At 42.5% G+C, this 20,596-nt stretch overlaps 1 protein-coding gene and 1 pseudogene across 8 annotated transcripts in view; one reads left to right on the forward strand and one right to left on the reverse strand.

The window, feature by feature from the left end:
- Window positions 1-20,596, forward strand: part of Ube2e2 (ubiquitin-conjugating enzyme E2E 2) — a 277,992-nt gene that overhangs the window by 36,242 nt on the left and 221,154 nt on the right. The window lies entirely within an intron of this gene.
- On the reverse strand, window positions 4,263-10,276 carry LOC103693837 (aurora kinase A pseudogene; annotated as a pseudogene).

Consider the following 20,596-nt stretch of genomic DNA (forward strand, 5'->3'; position numbering starts at 1 on the left):
AAACTTTCCACAAAGCCAGAGTATACATTGAAACAAGGGCTGTTGGTTGAGTTTATGGAAGAGAGGCCTAAACTATTCCTGTAACCTTTGCTTTCATGAATTATGTGTCTCAGGGATGGCTCTGTTGTGAGAACTGTTAGTATTCAGGTGGTCATTGTATATGGTTGGGAGCATGGAGGTCTATGGGTATCAGGTTTTCATACTGAAACATGAAGTTGTACATTTTAATTCACAAGTTCTTCTGATGGAAAAACTTTACTTGTTAGGTTAATACATTGTTTATATGGGCGTCCCCCACCATACTCTGATTCTTCACCTAAGCCCCTGGTCCTGGTGGTGCTGCACAGGTCCTCTCAGATTCTGGGCAAGGGTTGTCATGCTCAGCCAACCCTATGGCCTGGCAGAACCCCCAGGTTCTTTTAAAAAGAAGTATTTTTAGTGTTAGTGTTAGTGTTAGTGTTAGTGTTAGTGTTAGTGAGAGAGCGAGAGCGAGAGAGAGAGAGAGAAAGAGAGAGAGAGAGAGAAAGAGAGAGAAAGAGAGAGAGAGCACATGTGCACATGCGTGTTTGTGTGTGAGTTCGGGTACTGTGGAGACTGGAAGAGGGAGTCAGTTGCCTGGAGCCACAGTTACAGATGATTGTGAGCGGCCCCACATGGGTGATAGGAACTAAAGTTGGATTCTGCGAGAGTAGCCAGTGCTTTTAGCTGCCGAGCCATCTCTTTATCCCTCCAACTCCCAGGATCTTAAATCTCATCATAACTGCTTCATTTGAAAATAGTTGATTAAGTAGAAATTGCCTTCAAAAGATTAAGCAACAATTTTAGTCAAACCCTGATGGGGTGTTTTTGTATATGGAACAGTTTGCCCACTTCATTAATGCCAGTACAATGGAAAGACGATTTTAATGCTGCTAACAAAGTCGTTCTCAGTTGAGCACCTTTGTGTCAGATCACAGATCGCACTCTCGGAGTTTATGTTACCAGCAGTTCTGCATGGCAGGTGATTTAACTGCATTTTCTTAAACAAAAGCAATCCGACTCTCATCTGTGGTTTGTCTTACTGTTTCTGCCTGGCTAGGGACATAGACCTCTTGGTGCTGATAGCAACGAGGGTTGCCTCTCCCACATAATCACATGATCTCACAGGACCACAGACATGCAATCGCTGGACTGTGCAGTGAGACTGGACAGTGTACTCAGCCCGGTGCCCAGTGGTTGGGTGGATGGCATGCTTTCTTATGTACCATATTTTTAGCTAGTTTATTGTGACACAGCCTCACTGCAAACCAGGAGCTGTGTGTGTCCATTTGGTCCTTGAGCCTTGGTTTCCCAGTCAGACATCCCCGTTGTCCCCCAGTCTCTAGGTTCTCCCTGGGTTTTACAAATTTTATATTTTATGCTCTGAATTTTCTATAAGTATCAGCAAATACTTCCTTTAAAGTAATGGCTTTACTTAAGAACTTAGCAATTGCTACGAATAAATACTGTTTTATAGATCAACTAAGAGTTATCCCACTGTTAGTAAGAGCATAATTATTTTGACACATTGACCGACTTCTTTCCAGGCATTAATTAAGCTAATTAAATGTCTGAATACCTTTGTGATACCTAGAACATGAGAGGTAGCTCTCACACATGTTCTATTTCTTTTTCTTAGCCTTTGGGTCTTCGTGATGAAATATTTCCAGGTTACATTCCTGAAAGTAGTAAGTCTAACAGGAGGCAATGGCTTCTGTTTCACCTCAGGTTAGATTAGAGAACATGGGCTAGCTCTTCACCCGCCTTTCCTGAGAATGTCAGGGTCAAGTGCCAGGGTCTTCCCTGCCCTCCCACCTGTCTCCTTCCCTGGCCTCTCACCCTCCACTTCTTTACGATGGTCAGCTGCAGCTACATCAGTCACTCATCCCTAAGAATCCCTTTTCCTAGTATGGACCATTTGAAAGTCTCTGCAGCCTTTAACTAGTTCATTTTTTTTTAAATTAGGAAAAGAAATGTGTGCCTGTGTGTTTGTGTAAGAACATTTCGAGAAAGGGATTTATTATGTAGTCTAGGTTGGTTTTTAATTCGGATGCTGGTAATACATACACCAGGCTACTATACCCAGCAAGAATAAATTCTGAAATCAACTTACTTTTATTTTAAAATGTGTTTCAAACAACAGCAACAAACCATAGGGGGAATTTTCACGGTGAAAAGCATTGTGCAGAAAGTTTAATCAGGAAAGACTAGACAGTCTTTACTAATCACATTCCCATGGAATGTTGTCAAATGGCCTTTGCATGTAACTTAAATTAGTTATATCGCCTTGTCTGAGTTTGGCTTCTGTATACAACCCGTTCTTCCAGCAGGCCGGTGCCTCTCTATGTGGTAGGCTTTCTCTGTTCAATAACCTCCTCAATGAAGAGTTTTACAGCCAAAATGGAAGCTGGCCAATGTTTTATTGTTAGTGCAGTGATGCAATTAGACATACAAGGTTTATTTATTAGGGCCGAATCGTGTAACAATGCCTCGAAGAAGAAAACAGAGATTCGTAAGCAGCCACCTGTGTGTGAGGCTGCCTGTGGGAACGGACGGAGCGTTCCTAGGATGGTGCTCCCCGTCGTGAACACTTGCTTAGATTTACTGATGATAACAGCCAAAACGTTTCATTCTGATTGTCATTCTTAGTGAAGCGTTATAAGGAAACAATGGTGTCTTACTCAGGTAAGTGATGATGTTGGAGAAGTGCAATACATACTTCTGAAAACATCTGTATCCTTGATATAAGCAATGTAGAGAGACGATGAAAACTGTGTGCTTTGCTGAGTCTGCCCGAGGCAGAGAGCTGCGTTGCACTGAGGAACTTAACAGAGGTGGGGAAGCTTGCCCAGGTCTCTGCTCAGCCTTGTGTGCATTGCGCAAGTCCACATTATTTCACTTAAAGAAAGGCCTTCTTTCTTTGCCTGTTAGAAGTTGGGTCGCTTTGGGGTATTCGATCTGGTCTTCTTAATGTGATTGACCAGGGCGAACAATCAGTATGGCTTTGTGAAGTTATTCAGAAAGTTGGGGACTATTTGAAAGATACTGAAATTCCAGGTCTTTCATAAAAGCTGGAGGATGTAGTAAACTAACAAAACCTTATGCTCCACAGAGCTCTTGTCAGGTAGAGTACAGCTGATCCACAGTTTAGACACAGCTTAGAAAAACATAAGAAGGGTTATTGCCTCCTAATATCCGTGCTGAATGGTGCCTTCTCCTTTGTTCACTTTCTGTGAATCCTTCTCTGCTACGGTTTAGAGCAGAGACTGACTTTTAGAGAGCTTATATTGGTGAAGGTCAAACTTGAGATCCGAACTTGAAATCTCCTTGTTAAGTCACTGTTTAGAAGTCAGCAAGGCTATAATTCCTTTAGAGTTAACAGAACTGGCACAGGGTGGTGAGGTGCCAGTAATTAAGGGTATCCTTAATTAAACACTACACTGAGCGTCATAAAGATGTTACAGATTTTTCTTAGGTCTCTGTTGTAGCAGTTCACATAGTAGGGTACTTCTGATATTCAAAATAATTGCATAAATAATCGATATCACCAGGATAGCCAAGCAATGTCTGTCTAGTAATGATATTAGAAAAGCATTTTACAGTTTTAAAGATCACTTTTGTATCTTCCAACAGTTTTCATTAGTTCTGCCAAATAATTAGATGCTATACATATATTTTTATATTTAACAAGTTTGCTCACATGACAGAACACCAACGTAAGAAGTATCCTTAACATCTAGAAAAGCCTGAGTCAGGTCCCAATACAGAGGTAGAAACACAGGCCAGTCCCATTATGGTGGTTGAGGATCCCACACAGGCTGAAGAAGGCTGAAAACAACAGGGCCCTGAAGGGGACACCACATAAGTAAAGGAAGTCTGTACACATCTTTGTTTCAGCATTTAAAAGAAGAAACAAAGTCATTCCAACAGATTTCCCAAGCCTGGTGACCCAACAAGCTACACACACACACTCTGGCACTTGAAGGCCACAGTGCAGGTAACCACTGGTAACTTCCCCACACTGAGACCCTACAAGGACACCCTGAGGCATAAGCCATGTGGACAGCTGCAGTGGGACATTCTCTCCAGATTACTGAATCAGAAGCAGCTTGGTTCTTGGGGATTGGGCAGAGCCACACATGCTCAGGTGGGGCTTCCTGGATGCAAGGCCTAGGATTACCTGCTTAGCAGTGCACGCTGGAGGCGTTTCTCACAGCTGCACAGTGCCCATGGCTCAGGATACCCTAAGATGATTTGCTAGTTGGCTCTTTGTTGTGGTGGCCAGTTGGAGGTTGGGAGGAATTAGCTGTGATCCAGGGGTATTCAAGGACTTCCGCTAGTGTTAGTCTTCGGCTTGAGTTGTGTTTTAACAGTCTTGAAATGAGGTCCCTGGCTCCCTCTGCCACAAAGTTAAGGAATGTGAATTCAACCATAATGTCCTTTTATAGGTCTTCTGGTGTTTGTGTGCCTCAAAAAGAGGCATCCTCACTAGGAACTCATGGTAGAGAATACTCCAGAGGTACACCTTCTTATGTCTGGTCCTCGGTCATCTCCAGGGCTCACACAGTTCAGGGTGCCACGCAGCATGGTCCTCCCGGGGGATGGAGTGTGTACAGACTGTCCACAGTCTGCAGTCTTCAGCTCTCTGACCCAAGAAGCAGGTTCTACAGCTTAACGTCTCTGGATGACTCTCTTTGAATGACGACAGTAAGAGAGAGTGTTTGCCAACTGGGTGCTTCTCTGCTCATCAAACTTGCAGTGTTTGAAGCTCTCTGTAGACTGCTCCAAGGGCCACAGAATTAGGTAAACTCTGGCGGCATTGTGGAAATATCCATGCAGTCTGAGGATGTTCAGGTGCTGCAGGCAGGACTGGATCTCCACTTCTCTTCACAGCTCACGTCCTATCCCTGCCTTCTCCAGCTGTGTTATAAGTAGCACCTTCAGGGCCAGTATAAACTCGCTTTGCTTCTCCCTTGCCAAATACACATTTCCAAGCTTTCCCTTAGCTAGTGAGTGGCCATTGTCAAAATCTTCCAATGTTCACTGCCCTTTTTTTAAATTTTTTTTGAGTCTTCAGTTTTCTCCTTTGTTGCCTGTTCCTTTTCAGAATTATTTCTAGCGGCTGCAGGCTGTGGCTGCTCACTCTTCTGGGGGTTACTGAGCCGGGAAGACAGGCTGGCAGCTGGTAACAGCTTTAGCACTGGCTTCTGACCTGAGACAGGTTTCTGTCCCTGTGGAGGGACACACTGAAAGGACTTGGAAGGACACAGGGCCCACTGGGCCTGGCCACTGCTAGCTGATCCTGGGTTCTGAGAAGGAATCTGCTCAGCCACCAAGACTCACTTCAAACTGAAGGGAACTGTGGTCCTAATAGGCCTGGAAACACAGTTTTCTTTGTATCTGTCCTCATCACCCACAGGTGGGATCCTGCTTCTGACCGAGGCCTCAAGTACCCGGTAGCTCCGGTTCTGTCCTTTTTGATCTTTTTAAAATGAAAGGGGGAAAGCCTCAGGAGTGGTCAGGAATGTTTGTGTGCACTTCTTTCTTCCTCCCATAAACTCTTACCCCAAACCACAGACACTCATAGACGATCAAAGATAAGCAAAAGGTGGGGTCACAAGAAGCTTTAGTTAGGTCCTCAGAAGCTGTTGGAAGTCGGCAGCTCCATGTGAGCACAGGCTTCCTGGAGATTATCAGCTAATTATGAAGCACAGTGGCCGGGAAAGCTCTGACTGCAAAGCACCAAAGCTGCTGTTTGGCCCAGATTCCCACCCACCGCCTTCCAAGTGAGTGAACTCCACAGTGGAGAGTGTAGATCTTAAATTATTCTTAATACTGTCTCTAAAGGCCAGTTTCCCAAGAATGCAAGAAGAGAATTTATTGGTAAAACATTACAGAAAGACTGGTTTTATATTATTGATCTGATACGTTGTCTTATTCTTTGTTATTGATAATCATATAAAAACATTATGGCTTTATACTATGTCTCTAAGTACACCATTTTTAAAAAAGAATCATTTTAGACCAAAGGGGAAGACTTTTCCCACAGTATGGTAAAAGCATTGTTTGTTTGCTTTTCACTTTCGTTTTGCTTTTTCTCCAGCATTGAGGTGATTTTGGAATCTTCCCAGTAAATCTTCCCAAGATATTAGCTTATAAAAGAAATCAGACATTTTCCCCCCTTCTCTTTTTATTAAGGAGAGCCACATGTGTACTGAAGTCATTTGCAGACTCACAGGTGACCTCCTAGTTTATATTCTAGTAGCAGCTCTAAAGTCCACGTCGTTAGTGTCCCGGTATCTGACCCCAGGGTGAGGTGCCTGCTATGTGAACACCGGCTGACATCGTGTACCGGAAGGCTGCTGCAGATGCCACACAGGTACATTTGATCTCTGCCACAGGCCTTTAAGTACGTTATTCCTTTCCCGCTGTTGAGGAATCACAGGTCACACTGCTACATTTCTGTAGCTGACTATAGTTCTTTTCTCCCAGAAAAGCAGTTACTGGCTGAGCAGGTCCTAACCTCACTTTTCTAAGGATGCATCGATTAGAAGACATAAGGACAGACCACCCTAGGATGGGATGCTGGGATGCTTACTGGGCAGCTTGGACAGGATCACTCATATTCTCACGGCTTCCTCTCCTCCTGAGTAGACTGGCAAGTGCTTCCTTGGCTCTTTGTGACAACTACTCCTTCCCTCTGCCATCCTGGACTGAAGGGGTTAAGGGATCAGGTGAAATTTGAGTTCTGCTGACTTGGTGATAACAGACTTTTAGAACACACAAAAACACCTCCTGGGGATTTACTGTGCAGACTGCTAAAAAGAATCCGGCACATTATCAGCTGAGGAGATGGACCTGAGGTCAATTCCCAGAAGCCATTAGAACAGCCAGGTATGGTGACACTCATTTGTAGTCCCAACACTGGGGATGCAGACTAACCAGCCTAGCCTTGGAGAGTTGCAGGCCAAAGATAGAACCTGCCTCAAAAACAGGTGGCTGGCCTCTGAGGAATGAGAGCAGCGCTTGTCCTTTGGCTCCCCCACACATATGTGCATATATAAATATCATTTGCCACATTAGAGAATTAACTGCATGCAATATTACTGTTGTATGGCATCAGACTCAGCAGGAATTTTAAAGGGAAATGTTACCTCATGTGAGTTGCATCCTCCATAACCTGCATAAATTCCCTCTGTGCAATAGGAAGACACAGTAACTAAAGACAGGTAGAGTGCAGGTGAGCTCTGTTTCACCTCTTTGTGCTGATGGGCCAGTGTATGTCCTGGCATGCTGGATAGCAGACCTCTCTCTTCCCAACTGTGCATCACAGTGTGAGCAGCTCCCTGAATGTGAATGCAGCTCCCCAAAATATTCTGAGCTGAAGAGACAGTCATCTCAGAACTCAAGCACACATTGTTGGGTCTTATGGAAGAAACACTCTTTGTAGCCTAAGGGATCAAAGGGAATATGACTGCAGTTGTTGCTAGGCATGACTTTTGAACTGAATTCTGGAGAAAGATAATATTAAGTGAATTCAAGAGGAACTAAAAAGAATATTAAATATTTGGTAACTTACATGTAGAGAAGTAAGTCCTAATCAAATAGTTATCTTTAGAATCTTCCTATTTCCTAGTTTTAAAGTTTTGGTCGCTGAGAACAAGAGGTAAGTCAAGTATGGACTGAAGAGAAATGTGTATTAGCCGAAGAGAGATTCTGGTGACCCCGATAAACATCTGAATTAACAGAAATTTTGGTCTTTTAAATTAGTCTTATTACAGCACACCAGCCTGTTCTTTGACAAGTGCACGTGGGCTGTATGCTAGGCTGTGGTAAGTTAGACTGCATGATAACCAAGGGTAAACATGGGAGCCTGAAAGCCACATGCCTTCCCATGTGGTCCGGCTGGCCGTGGACACTGTTCTGAAAGCACTGTGTCGATCGACCCCCTCGGTTCCCTGCAACCCTAGGGAGAAAGACAGTTGCAAGTAGAAACTAAGCAGTGTCTCACAGCTCTTAAGTAGGTGAGCCGTGTCTCAGCTTCAGCTGTCCAGCGTGGAGCTCTGTTCCTGCAGCCTCGTTCTCATCTGTGTAACTCTGAAGGGGTGAAGTTCAGAGCCCAATCCCGGTAGCCAAGAGCAGTTGTTTTGGAGACTCTGAATTGGAGTCAGCCTTCAGCACAAGCCTTTTGATTTCTGTACGGAAGTCGTGTACTGTAATATAATAATTCACCCCTAATATTATACAAAGTAGATTACCAGGAAATCATTAACTCCTACATTTTATACTTTGAATTGAGTGCCCGAGAGGGATGTGCACAGGTCTCCTCTGTGCAGCCTGGTTTCAGTTTTGAGCAGTAGGCATTTGAGGCTCAGGGAAGGGTTGGGATGGCCTGGGTAGATTGGAAGGTGCTAAGGGAGTTATTATGGGTAGAGAGAATTGTGGGTACCAGAAGAGTCCCCCCGGGAAGTCCTCTGTTGTTGGTTTGCAGTTGTGAGGCAGAACATTGATTTGAGGTGGGCCTGAGTGGTTGATTTGTTACCTGTTGGTGGATCTTGTGTGTACCCCATAGGACCTGTGGCCCTCTGTTGTGACATGCAGGGATTTTAAAAAGTCTGAGTATGTTATCCATAAAAGATACTTTGTAATAAAAAGATTCCTGCATTTTCTATCAAGTCCTGGCACGTCACCTCCTCCTGGTTTAAATTACGTCATCAGAGCTCCCACCACAGGCTTTGAGAACTTAGTTTTGGAGGGAAGGTGTCCTTGCTGCCTGCATGCTTCCTCCATCCAGCACTGGGAATCATGTGACTCATATTTTCTATTTGCTGTGGCTTCCAGGAAGCTGGGATGTGTTTCCTTTTAATTATAGTAACTTTATTAGCCTGTGCATTTGATGAGGGGAGTTTCTTCTCCAAGTCTCTGCAGCAGAAGCTGTAGAAGAAACTCGTGAGTGCTACTGAAGTCAATGGTCAAATTGTTTGCAAGCAGTGTGCACTTGGCGGGCAGTGTCCTCGGCTTTTCCCAGACTTTCAGTGACTTCTGCCAGGGACCCCCCTCGCACACACAAGACCCTGAGAACTACTCTCAGGGAGGTGGATGCTTTTAGTGGCCTGACTGTAAGCCTCTGATAACCATTGATAGCAGTCACGGTGTCAGTCAAACCCTTACCTCATACCATCTCACCTGTCAGTTTATCCAGGAGTTAAAATGAACACCCGTAATGTTACCAGTATCTAGTCTTGAAAACACCAGAGGATTGCCTGTGCTTTTATGCCAAGTATGGGCCAAATGCATTTATTTTTTTAATTTTTATAATTTTAAAATATTTATCTTTAATCTTTTTTTTACAATCCAGTCATTATCACTCTCCCAGTCCATCCTCCAACAGTTCCTTATTCTATTCCTCCTCCCCTCATCCCCAAGAGGATGTCCTCCCAACCTCCAACCCCCACCAGGTCTCTGCATTCCCTGGGGCCTCAAGTTTCTTGAGGGTTTGGTGCATCTTCTCTCACTGAGGCCAGACCAGGCCGTCCTCTGCTGTGTGTGTGTGCCGGGGCCTTGTATCAGCTGGTATATGCTGCCTGGTTGGTGGCTCCGTGTCTGAGAGATCTTGGTGGTTTGGGTTATCTCTTTTAAAAGAGACTGTGTGTGTGTGTGTGTGTGTGTGTGTGTGTGTGTGTGTGTGTGTGTGTGTGTGTGTGTATTTGTGTGTGTGTGTGTGTTACTGTATGTTTCTGTGAGTGTGTGCACAGATGTTTATACATGGGCATGAGTGTATGCACAGAGATCAAAAGAGGATGCTAGTTTCTGCCAAGCTGAAGGTGCAGCTGCGTGTGAGACAGACACCTGGCTTGGTCTGAGGGTGCTGGGCTCTTAACTCCAGCCTGATGAGTAGACTGTCTGCACTTAACTCCCGAGCCATTTTTCCAGTCCAGAACCTAACTAGTGAGCAGTGATTCATTACCGAATTATATTTATACTCAGCATGTTTCAACTTAATAAAAATCAATACATGGAAAAGTCTTAAATTGTCTTCTTTAGTTTTAAACGTAAACAGAATAGATTATATAATCCTAGCCATCTCTCTGATATATTTGTGTGTTAATTAGGAGCTGGAACTCTCCCAAAATGTATGAAATTATTTGAATTATTTAACTGTTTAAAATAGGCAAGACAATCTTACTGCAACTAATCTTAAAACTGAAAATGTAAAGTAAAGTGCTTCAAAATCCAGAGCAATTGGTAGAGAATCCATGGCGGCTTTTCATGCAACTGGTGCCTTAGGATACGGTGACGCCAGCAACGCCGTAGGAAGCATCCTTTAACTGTGTATAAAGGGCACATAAAGAATGTAAGTGAATTGTGTGTTCACCCCCAGATGAACCACTATGGATATAAAAATATTCCCAAATCTGAAATCTGAGAAGGGATACCCATTCCACCTTGGCTCCATGCCCCAAACCTCACCAAGATTAAACTCCATAGCTGCCATCTTAACTGTTTTTATGGCCCTCAGATGTAGGTTAGATTAGCAGGTATTCTGCATACATGCTACAGCTTAGGGAGAACATGTATTATGTTTGGTTTTATTGGTGTTTTTTGTTTTTGTTTGTTTTTGTGTTGTTATTCTTTCTTCCTCCCTTTTTTCTTCTCTTTTCTTTTTTTTCTAACCATTTCCTTGAAACAAGAAATTATAAGTGGACCTAGCAAGATGGTTCAGTAGGTAAGAGCATTTGCCAATTCAGATCTAGTAACCACATAAAAACCGGGCATTGGTGCCTTCTAACTCCAGTGCTAGGAGACAGAGACAGGAGGATCCAGCCAACCTGGTTGAAATAGCAACTATCCCATTCAGGAAGCAGCCTTGTCTCAGAAACAAGACCCCAGATATACAATGGAGCACAGTAGAGGAAGGCACCTGATGTTACCTCTTCTTCTACCTACACACGGGCGCAGTACGTGTGCACACATGCACTGCTACACAACATAAAAAGTAGGCTGGAAAAGAGGAATAGAACTGCCCTTCATCCTGTGATATTTGGGGTATTTAAACTTACAAATTGTAATTACATTTTTTTTTCTACCGTGAAGTGGGTGATTGAAAAAAACACTACTCTGCTGTCACAGCAGAGGCTGGATGTAAGACTCACAGCTGTATAAGTGACACTCTGAGCTTTCTTCTTTACTACACACAGTGCACATGACAGCAATCTGAGAACTGTGACTTAGCCAACAAGTACCACACTGCTGACTGTGTGAAAGGGAGTTTGTGTGACTTAATGATGGTGTGAAAATGCAGCTTGTCAACAAAATCAGCCCTTCTTAAGCCATGTGCTTGCTGTTTGACACCATTCCACGAGAAATGAACCTTTTCTAGATGGTGGGGTTAGCCTGAGAGTATCTCTGAGTAGCTTCTGGTAAGTTTCAGGGACTTCCTGAAGCTTTGAGTTGTTTACTTTCTGAGCTTTGAGGCACATTCATGGGGAGGGGGGAGGTTTACCTCCCTTTAGAGCATCCTGGTTTGACTAGGCGTCCCTGAAGCATGTGGTGCTTCCTCTGGAGGAGATGCTACACAGCGGGACTATGTTCTAGCAATGGAAGAGAAACAGATCTGCAGGTTGTCTTGCCGTTGGTACCTCTTATTTTTTGTATTTAGTTTGTGATGAGACTAAGATTCCAATAATGGCTAGATGTTATTTTTTAGATATTATCTTTTAACAGGAAATCTTAAGTATTCACTGAGTACTTCACATGTGAAGCACATTGCAGTAGACGATTGGGAGATACAGAATAGTCCATCTCTTACTTATAAGTAAAAAGGATAGATAAAAAAATAAAAGGAGGACACAAACTCAGAGGGTGACTTTAAGAAATGTCAGGAGCTTGCAACCCCATATGAACAACAATGCCAACCAACCAGAGCTCCCAGGGACTAAACCACTACCCAAAGACTATACATGGACTGACCCTGGGCTCCAACTGCATATGTAGCAGAGAATAGCCTTGTTAGGGCACCAGTGGATGGGGAAGCCCTTGGTCCTGCCAAGGTTAGACCCCAAATGCAAGGGAATATGGGGGGGCAGTAAGGGGGGTTGTATGGGGAATACCCGTATGGGGGAGGGGGAGGGGGTGGAGGAGGGGATGAAGACTTATGGACAGGAAACTGGGAAGGGCAATAACATTTGAAATGTAAGTAAGGAAATAAATCTAATAAAAAAAAGAAAATGCTATACATGTGAATCACCAAAAAATGTTTTTATATTAATTCATTGTATACACATATGTTATGTACATTATATTAATTTATTTAGTATGCACATGGGATGCACATGCATATGTATGGGCATGAGCATGCAATGTATGACATGTCATACATGTGGAAATCAGAGGACAACTTATATCATGTGGAATTTGCAAATCAAACTCATGTCATTGGTCTTGTCAGCAACCATCTTTAGTGGCTGAGTTGTCATCCCCCCCCCAAAAAAAACAAAACCCCAAACCATTTTAAAAGACTCTATAAACTTGGTTGGCCTAGTCCTCACTAGGCTTGAACTCTGTGATCCTCTTGTGTAGGATCATTGCCCAGTGAAATCAAGCAATTCAGGTAAAGTTGAAGTACATAGGGTACGTGAGGTATGTGTTGAAAGAACAAGGCAGACAGGGCATTGCAGTGGCAAATCATCAACTGGAGAGGACGTCTTTCAGTGAGATGGGAAAGGGGTCACAGACCAGTAATGACAGAGATGGGTGAGGGCTGTGGGAAGAAGTGTCAGTTAGTGGGTCTGGGAGAACCTGGAATTGTCTGTTTTCTAGGGACCCAGGAGACATGCCAACACAAGAAGAAGCCATACACAGGGGTAGCTACTGTTGCGGCTGACGATGCACAGATGCAACTAAGCACATGGGTACCATGCTTCTGTAAAGATCAAGGGGTCTGCTTATACTCAATTCAGTCACATGACAAACAGAGGTTGGGCTTACATAAAATGATTGCAAATGTGCACCATTACCCAAGACCATGGAAATATGTAAGGGAACAATTTTTAGTAAAGAAAAATAAATGGCTAAGTAAATCATGGTCAGTCTACTCATTGATAGCTTATCTATTAGATAAGTATACAGACAACACAGTGATAAAAGATAAGATGGATATACTGGTGTATATAAATGTAATCTCTGGTTTCCATCTGCACCCAGAACAAAGGCTGTCCTACAGCCCTCTATACCCAAATCCTTCCCAGAGGGAGCTGGTCTCCCAGGAGTGTTCTCACTCCTAAGCCCACAGGTGACACCCCCACTTTCAGTCCAATAACTGTCCAAAGAGGGACACAGAGCACAAGAACCCCAGAGCAGCCTGGGACAGGATCCTTCCGGTCTGCATCTGCACCTGGACCTAAGAATATCCCACAGCCTTCCTTACCCAAATGCCACCTGGAGAGAGCTAGTCTCCAGGAGTGCTGTCACTCCTAGGATCACAGGCTCACTGCCCCACAGGTGGGACAAGCTCCAGTCAGAGACAGCAAGACCAACTAACACCACAGATAGCAAGATGACAAGAGGCAAGCACAAGAACCTAAGCAATAGAAACCAAGGCCACTTGACATCATCAGAACCCAGTTTCCCCATGACAGTAAGTCCTGGATACCCCAAAACACCGGAAAATTATGATTTGGATTTAAAAATCATATCTCATGATGATGATAGAGGACTTTTTTTTCTATTTTCTTTTTATTTCCTTTTTTGTTTTTTGGGGTTTTTTTTTAGTAGAAAAAAATGAAAATGTATTTGGAGATTAACCAACATGCTTAGAAATAAAACAAGTATCAAAAGGGAAGTCCCTTAGAACCTGAACACATGTATAGATGGTACTTGACTTATTGTGTTTCATTGTATTTTCTCCTAGAAAATGATTCAGGTTGTCTTAGTGTCCTCAGTACTATGTCCAATTTTCTGAGGAACCTCCAGACTGATTTCAGAGTGGTTGTACCAGCTTGCAATCCTACCAACAATGGAGGAGTGTTCTTATTTCTTTACATCCTCGCCAGCATCTGCTGTCACCTGAGTTTTTGATCTTAGCCATTCTGACTGAGTATGACTGAGTATCTCATGGTTGTTTTGATTTGCATTTCCCTGATGACTATGGATGTTTAACATTTCTTTAGGTGCTTCTCAGGCATTCAATATTTCTCAGTTGAGAATTCTTTTTTTTTTAATTTAGAGAATACTTTATTAGTTTTTGTAATCAAACCCACGTAGATAAGACCTTACATATTTAATACAGTGTGTTACCCCTGTACAAATGGAAAAAACTTAAGTTCAACATTTCTAGACCAATATGGCTGTTAATTTCTGTACAGTGCCAACTCAACACAGTAAACGGGGATACTTTTTTCCAAAGTTGACAGCACAGCTAAAGTTTCAAAAAATTCAAATTATATATCTGTATATATATATTTATATAAAAAGACCAATAATAGCAGTGTGTTATGCATCAACAGCAGCAACAGCTTTTCCAGGTTCTGCAGTCATCTGAACAAAACTGTAGAGACATCCAGCACACTCCATTAAAAAAAAAAAAAGTAAAAGAACAAAACCCGAGAAAACAGCACAGTTCTGTTACTCTTGTGGTACCTGGCACCATTTTTTTTTTAAAATTAGCTTCTCAATCATCATCTGGAAAGAAAACATTCTGAGCAACATCATTAAAAACAGCTCTGATAAAGCACAGTCACTACTACGTATCATAAAGCAGGTACAAGCTATTTTACATCCACAGAGGTATGATACAGTACTGTCCTACATCTATAATACTAGAGGATACAATTTAAAAGGCATTATTTGAGACTTGATTCTACTTTTCCAGCAGAGGGCCCAAAGGATGGTGTGACACAGCTTTGTAAAGAAACATACTCTAGACAGGATTTCCTTTCACTAGTGGCACAGTTCTAAGGATTCATTCTCTCCATGAATGTCAGCTAAAACCGTTATTAAAAAAATGAAATATCCCTAGAACAAAACCGTATAACCACCAGATTCACATGAAGATGACCTAGTGGAGACAAACTGGACCTCACCTTACCAACAAGCTATCAAATCTATTATGTTTAAACAGTGAGACCTCCAAGGAAGGAGATGCCAAGTAGTGCTTCAAAGCTTCGGACCACAATCAAACACAGCATCCTTTTCAACAGAAGCAGAAGCTCATCTGAATATGCTCAAGGATGCTGACATCAACATTTAATCATCTCCTCACTCATCCAGGAAGAAGGGGAGATCAGTTGCTACTGTACTTTATTGTGTTCAACCAAATCACCATGTTACAAAAATAGCAAGCTGCCATAATAAAAAATAAGGCTCCTCTATCCAGCACCAGATAGCATCATTTTACTTTCAAGCCTAGAAATTGCACACTTGTATGTAAACCAACCGAAGATGAGGATTGAGAGAGTTCATCTTGGTGGATTTTTCCTTTGATGAATATGAAGTGTCCTTCCTTATCTTTTTTGATGACTTTTAATTGAAAATTGATTTTATTTGATATTAGAATGGCTACTCCAGCTTGCTTCTTCTGACCATTTGCTTGGAAAGTTGTTTTCCAGCCTTTCACTCTGAGGTAGTGTCTTTGTCTCTGAGGTGTGTTTCCTGTAGGCAGCAGAATGCAGGGTCCTCATTGCGTATCCAGTTTGTTAATCTATATCTTTTTATTGGGGAGTTGAGGCCATTGATGTTGAGAGATATTAAGGAATAGTGATTATTGCTTCCTGTTATATTCATATTTGGATGTGAGGTTATGTTTGTGTGCTTTTCTTCTCTTTGTTTTGTTGCCAAGATGATTAGTTTCTTGCTTCTTCTAGGGTATAGCTTGCCTCCTTATGTTGGGCTTTACCATTTATTATCCTTTGTAGTGCTGGATTTGTAGAAAGATATTGTGTAAATTTGGTTTTGTCATGGAATATCTTGGTTTCTCCATCTATGTTAATTGAGAGTTTTGCAGGATACAGTAACCTGGGCTGGCATTTGTGTTCTCTTAGGGTCTGTATGACATCTGTCCAGGATCTTCTGGCCTTCATAGTTTCTGGCGAGAAGTCTGGTGTGATTCTGATAGGTCTGCCTTTATATGTTACTTGACCTTTTTCCCTTACTGCTTTTAATATTCTTTCTTTATTTTGTGCGTTTGGTGTTTTGACAATTAAGTGACGGGAGGTGTTTCTTTTCTGGTCCAATCTATTTGGAGTTCTGTAGCCTTCTTGTATGCCTATGGGTATCTCTTTTTTTAGGTTAGGGAAGTTTTCTTCTATGATTTTGTTAAAGATATTTACTGGTCCTTTGAGCTGGGAGTCTTCACTCTCTTCTATACCTATTATCCTTAGGTTTGATCTTCTCATTGAGTCCTAGATTTCCTGTATGTTTTGGACCAGTAGCTTTTTCTGCTTTACATTATCTTTGACAGTTGAGTCAATGATTTCTATGGAATCTTCTGCTCCTGAGATTCTCTCTTCCATCTCTTGTATTCTGTTGGTGAAGCTTGTATCTACAGCTCCTTGTCTTTTCTTTTGATTTTCTATGTCCAGGGTTGTTTCCATGTGTTCTTTCTTGATCACTTCTATTTCCATTTTTAATTCCTTCAACTGTTTGATTGTGTTTTCCTGGAATTCTTTCAGGGATTTTTGCGATTCCTCTCTGTAGGCTTCTATTTGTTCTCTAAGGGAGTTCTTTATGTCTTTCTTGAAGTCCTCCAGCATCATGATCAAATATGATTTTGAAACTAGATCTTGCTTTTCTGGTGTGTTTGGATATTCCATGTGTGTTTTGGTGGGAGAATTGGGCTCCGATGATGCCATGTAGTCTTGGTTTCTGTTGCTTGGGTTCCTGCGCTTGCCTCTCGCCATCAGATTATCTCTAGTGTTACTTTGTTCTGCTATTTCTGACCGTGGCTAGACTGTCCTATAAGCCTGTGTGTCAGGAGTGCTGTAGACCTGTTTTCCTGTTTTCTTTCAGCCAGTTATGGGGACAGAGTGTTCTGCTTTCGGGCGTGTAGTTTTTCCTCTCTACAGGTCTTCAGCTGTTCCTGTGGGCCTGTGTCTTGAGTTCACCAGGCAGGTTTCTTGCAGGGGAAAAGTTGGTCCTACCTGTGGTTCCAAGGTTCAAGTTTGCTCGTGGGGTACTGCCTAAGTCCTCTCCGAGGCGGCAGCAACCGGGAAGATCTGCGCCGCTCTTTCCGGGAGCCTCCGTGCACCAGGGTTCCAGATGACGTTTGGTGTTTTCCTCTGGCGTCTGGATGTGCACAGAGTGCAGTCTCTTCTGGTTTCCCAGGCGTGTCTGCCTCTCTGAAGGTTTATCTCTCCCTCCCACGGGATTGGGGTGCAGAGAACTGTTTATCCGGTCTGTTTCCTTCAGGTTCCGGCGGTGTCTCAGGCGCAGGGGTCCTGCCGCTCCTGGGCCCTCCCCTACGGGAACCCAGAGGCCTTATACAGTTGCCTCTTGGGCCAGGGATGTGGGCAGGGGTGGGCAGTGTTGGTGGTCTCCTCCGCTCTGCAGCCTCAGGAGTGCCCACCTGATCAGGCGGTGAGGTCTCTCTCCCACGGGGTTTGGGAGCAGACGATGATAGAGGACTTTAAGAAGGACATAAATAACTTCCTTAAAGAAATACAGGACAACAAAAGTAAACAAGTAGAAGCCCTTAAAGAGGAAATACAAAAATCCCATAAAGAATTACAGGAAAACACAACCAAACCAGTGAAAGAATTGAACAAAACCATCCAGGATCTAAAAGTGGAAATAAAATCAATAAAGATATCACAAAGGGAGACGCCCCTCGAGATAGAAAACCTAGGAAAGAGATTAGGAGTCATAGACGCAAGCATCACAAATAGAATACAAGAGATGACAGAAGAGAGAATCTCAGGGGCAGAAGATACCATAGAAAACATTGACACAATAGTCAAAAAAAAATGCAAAAAGCAAAAAGTTCCTAACTCAAAACATTCAGGAAATCCAGGACACAATGAAAAGACCAAGTTTAAGGATAATAGGTATAGAAGAGAGCAAACATTCCCAACTTAAAGGGCCAGTAAACATCTTCAACAAAATTACAAAAGAAGACTTCCCAAACTTAAAGAAAGAGATACCCATGACTATGCAAGAAGCCTACAGAACCCAAAATAGATTGGACTAGAAAAGAAATTCCTCCCATCACATAATAGTCAAAACACCAAATGCACAAAACAAAGAATATTAAAAGCAGTAAGGGAAAAGGGTCAAGTAATATATAAAGGCAGACCTATCAAAATTACACCAGACTTCTTAACAGAAACTATGAAAACTAGAAGATCCTTGGCAGATGCCGTACAGACCCTAAGAGAACACAAATGCCAGCCCAGGCTACTATATCCAGCGAAACTCTCAATTAACTAAGATATACCATGACAAACCAAATTACACAATATTTTCTACAAATCTAGCCTAACAAAGGATAATAGGTAGAAAACTCCAACACAAGGATGGAAACTACAGTCTAGAATCTTCTCACAACTAACCACAAAAACGAGAGCCACACAAATATAATTCCACTTCTAACAACAAAAATGACAGGAAACAACAATCACTATTCCTTAATATCTCTTAACATCATTGGACTCAAATCCCCAATAAAAAGACATCGACTAACAGACTGGATATGTAAAGAAGACCCAGCATTTGACTGCATACAGGAAATGCACCTCAGTGACAAAGACAGACACTACCTCTGAGTAAAAGGCTGGAAAAAAGTTTTCCAAGCAAATGGTCCCAAGAAACAAGGTGGAGTACTTATTTTAATATCGAATAAAATTGACTCTCAACCGTAAGTTATCAGAAAAAAGATAAGGAAGGACACTTCATTCTCATTGAAGGAAAATCTACCAAGATGAACTCTCAATTCTGAACATCTAGGCTCCAAATGCAAGGGCACCCACATTCATAAAAGAAAGTTTACTAAAGCTCAAAGCATACACTGCACCACATATAATAATAGTGGGAGACTTCAACACCCCACTCTCATCAATGGACAGATCATGGAAACAGAAACTAAACAGAGACACAGAGAAACTAACAGAAGTTATGAACCGGATGGATTTAGCTGACATCTATAGAACATTTCATCCTAAAACAAAAGATATAAACAGGCTGAGAAAGAAATTAAGGAAATGACACTCTTCACAGTAGTCAAAAATAATATAAAATACCTCGCTGTGACTCTAACCAAGCAAGTGAAAGATCTGCATGACAAGAACTTCAAGTCTCTGAAGAAAGAAATTGAAAAAAAGTTTCAATGCAATCTTCACCAAAATTCAAGGAATATCGAATGGCTGAGAAGTGTCTAAAGAAATGTTCAACCTCCTTAGTCATTAGGGAAATGCAAATCCACACAATTCTGAGAAACCACCTCACACCAGTCAGAATGGCTAAGATCAAAAATGCAGGTAACAGCAGATGCTGGGGAGGATGTGGAGAAAGAGGAACACTCCTCCATTGTTGGTGTGATTGCAGACTTGTACAACCATTCTGGAAATCAATGTGGAGTTTCCTCAAAAAATTGGACATAGTACTACCTGATGACCTAGCTATACCACTCTTGGGCATATACCCAAAAGATATTCCAGAATATAATAAGGACACATGTTCCACTATGTTCATAGCAGCCTTATGTATAATAGCCAGAAGCTGGAAAGAAGTCAGATGTCCCTCAATAGAGGAATGGATACAGAAAATATGATACATTTACACAATGCAGTAGTACTCTGCTATTAAAAACAATGACTTCATGAAATTCTTAGGCAAATTGATTGAACTAGAAAACATCATTCTGAATGAGGTAACCCAGTCACCAAAGAATACACGTGGTACACACTCACTGATAAGTGTATATTTGCCCAAAAGCTCGGAATACACAGGATACAATTCACATACCTTATGAAGCTCAAGAAATAGAAAGACCAAAATGTGGATGCTTCAGTCCTTCTCAGAAGGGAAAATAAAATCCTCAAAGGGGGAAATACAGGACAAAGAGTGGAGCAGAGACTGAAGGAAAGGCCATCCAGAGACTGCTCCACATGGGGATCCATCCCATATGCAGCCACCAAACCCAGTCACTATTGCTGATGCCAGGAAGTGCTTGCTAACAGGAGCCTGATATAGTCGTCTCCTGAGAGGCCCTGTCAGAATCCTACTGATTCAGATGAGGGTGGTTGCACCTAACTAGGACTTAGCTCAGGGACCCCAGTGGATGATCGCAGTGGCAGGAGCAGGTCGATGCCTTCATTCGGCAGCCTTTTCATTTACAGAAGTGCGAGTGCCTTCTATTTACATTCTGGTGTTTGTCTGTGACAGCAGTAACTGTCAACTGAACCACCTAAAAGTCATCTGAGGAGGAGTCTGGACTGAGTAATTGTCCTGACTAGACTGTCCTATGGGCATGTCTGGGGATTTCCTTAATTGTTATATAGGAGTGCCCAGTTCACTGTGGGTGGAGTTGATGGGGTTTGCAACCCCATAGGAAGAACAACAATATCAACAACCAGACCCCGAGAGCTTC

This window comes from Rattus norvegicus, chromosome 15, assembly GCF_021556685.1.
Source record: "Rattus norvegicus strain SHRSP/BbbUtx chromosome 15, alternate assembly SHRSP_T2T, whole genome shotgun sequence".
In the NCBI taxonomy this organism is placed as follows: domain Eukaryota; kingdom Metazoa; phylum Chordata; class Mammalia; order Rodentia; family Muridae; genus Rattus; species Rattus norvegicus.